At 49.2% G+C, this 2,720-nt stretch overlaps 1 protein-coding gene across 3 annotated transcripts in view; it reads right to left on the reverse strand.

The window, feature by feature from the left end:
- Nucleotides 1-2,391, reverse strand: part of Terb1 (telomere repeat binding bouquet formation protein 1) — a 55,214-nt gene extending 52,823 nt beyond the window's left edge. For 2 of the 3 annotated variants that reach the window (XM_037206172.1, XM_028884376.2), the window contains exon 1: nt 978-1,561. The gene's annotated coding sequence lies outside the window, so the exon portion shown is untranslated. Of the gene's footprint in view, nt 1-977 lie in introns of all 3 variants that reach the window. The other variant, XM_037206173.1, reaches the window with a different exon arrangement.
- Between the last annotated feature and the right edge of the window lie 329 nt (nt 2,392-2,720).

Genomic DNA, 2,720 nt, shown 5'->3' on the forward strand with positions numbered 1-2,720 from the left:
GCAGAAGGATCATGAGTTTGAAGCCACACTGTGTTGTAGAATATTATTTTAAGATGTGTTACATTTGTTTACACTGTGGGACATTTGTTTAATGATGCAAAGATGTGTTCCACTCTTTTATGTTGCATTTGTTTAACTCTGTGAAGCTGTGTTACTGTCTAAAACACCTGATGGTCTAATAAAGAGCTGAATGGCCAATAATGAGGCAGGAGAAAGGATAGGCAGGGCTGGCATTCAGAGAGAATAAATAGGAGAAATCTTGGAGGAAAAGAAGAGCAAGAGAACAAAGAAAGGAGATTGCTAGGGACCAGCCACCACAGAGTAAGAGTGAAAGTAAGATATACGGAAGTAAAAAAAGGAGCCAGCGGTGGTGGCACACGCCTGTAATCCCAGCACTCAGGAGGCAGAGGCAGGTGGATCTCCACCCTCTTCGGTCCTAGGGATAGAACTCAAGGTAAAAATCTATCATTAAGCAACATACCTAACTCCTGAAATTAGCTACTCTAGAAAATATTCATATCAAAAGCTTTGTGTAAAAAAAGAAAAACAGAACAAAAAAACAAAAACAAAAACCTATGTATCTGTCCTTCCCTAAGAGAGACAGAACATCTTTCTGGGTGGGGCTGGCAGAGCTGAAAATCCTAGCATGAACTGTTTGGTTTGCAAGCTGTTCAAGGTGGACGTCTGCCTCGGAATCATAGATTGTGGAAAGCATCTCTAATGGGAGCAAAAAGGCAAATGTGTACCTTGCACTGTCAATTTTCTGCTCCAAAAGTTTTAAGGGATCCGTCATTCCATTCGGGTCCCAGTAAATACCCTGAGGGTAACAGGAACCAGTTCAGGACGGATAGGAGGTGGGGGCCCAAACCTGCACCCTCGCCCAGGTTCCCCCGCCCGTCCATCATCTTTCCAAGCGTTAAGGCTGCCTCGCCGCCGGCTCCCTGTCTCTCGCTCCAGGCTGCGGCGGCCCGGCTCACCTAAAGAGCGGTCTTCTAGCACGGCCGGCCGGTCCCACGGGCGTTTCTGCACAGTTCTCCGCGGGGCACCGGGCACTGCCCCAAGCCCGGCTCTGGCAGGCCTCACGGGAGCAACCCCCCGGTTCCCAAGGCTGGCGCCTCCCTCGGTGGAGGTGCCCGGGACACGCTGTCGTGGTTCTCACAGACGAAATCCCCTGCGGACCGCCGCAGTCACCTGGGGCGGCCTCGGCGGCCCCAGACTAATCAGGGCTTGGCGCTCTTGTCCCCTACAGGTTGGGGCAACTGCGGCCTGGCCGGGCCCGGCGCCAGCTCAGGAAAGCCCCGGCCCTCGGCTCACTCCGTCCCCTGAGCTGAGCCCGTTAGGCAGGGCCACGCCAGCACCACAGCTCTGAGGGCAGGAGCCCACCGGCCCCAGAAGGCAACAGGCAAGCTTGGGCTGAGCTGAGGCAACCCCCGAAACCGGGAGGCGGAGGCTGTGGCCCTCAGCCTGATGCCGCGAAGCTGGTCGGCCCAGCAGCAGCTCTTCCCCGAGGAAACCCGCACTACCACGCCGGACTGGGTTTCCCGCCCAACGCGAGCCAGGTTGACGTCCGCTGGGCGGGACTTCCGGCCGGGCACGTGCGGGCACCCAGAGCCTAGGCTCATTCATAGCAGCAGCTGGCCGCTCGTGTGCTGAGGATGGAAGGGGGCCAGTGCGTGGCGCCGGGTTTTAGAGTGGAGGAAGTTACACTTTGAGGGTAGTGTAGCCTTACCACCTTAGGACTCCCTTCTCGGAAAGGAACCTCTGCTCCCCTCCGACCTTGCCTGACGCCAGGCGTTCCTCAACTACATTGGGCATTCCATGCACGGACACTCTCACTACACTAAAGCAGTCACTGGGTGAATTCCTAAACCACAATTTTTGGTTCTGGCCAAGCTAACTTCTCACTGTGTAGACCCAAGAACCACAGCTCTTGAGTCTTAAATGTGGTCTAGGTGTTATGTTTCCTAACAGAATCCATCCAATAGGACTGTGTTGGGAGATGAAGTGAAGTACTGTCAGAGCAGTCCATCCTGTGAGAAAGTCACTTAACAGGTAGCCAAGCAAAAACGACACACCAGTATCCAAGAAAATAAAAGCCTATCAGCTGTCCCCACTCTTGTCAAATATAACAGGTTCTCACACCGGAGACCGCCTTTGATGATTATTATACAGCAGGCAGTTTAAGGGCCTTAAGATACTGACAGTCACATTAATACAGTCAGCCAGGTACACATAAGTCAGAAACTGAGCCCTGCTTCCATTTCTGTATTTCTAGTTTGCTGCTATTCCTCATCTTATTGAATTTTCTTTCCCATCTAACATGATGGTAAATGCTATTATTCCAATCTGATTAATTAAAATGGAATTTACGAATGGGACAACCCTATGCAATTTCAAAAAGTATAGTGGTAAAATATTTAGTTATATATAATGAATGACACTATGAGGAAATGGTTTTGTTTTCTGATAAAATTACACATCCTGAAATGCTTCTTTTAAAATTCTATTTTAACAAATAATGATCTTAAAATGTCCACAGCTAAAATCCATATCTTCAATTGGTTAAGATGGTTAATTTTTTTTACTCTAATGAAACAGATGTCTATGATATGTAACTACAAAATAGCAAGCCAGTATTAATGAACTAAGTTATAAAGAGATAGCTTTTATTCTTCGAGAAAATGGCTGCTTTCTCCCCACCACCCCAAACGACAAGAATA

Source organism: Peromyscus leucopus, chromosome 5 (assembly GCF_004664715.2).
Source record: "Peromyscus leucopus breed LL Stock chromosome 5, UCI_PerLeu_2.1, whole genome shotgun sequence".
Classification (NCBI taxonomy): domain Eukaryota; kingdom Metazoa; phylum Chordata; class Mammalia; order Rodentia; family Cricetidae; genus Peromyscus; species Peromyscus leucopus.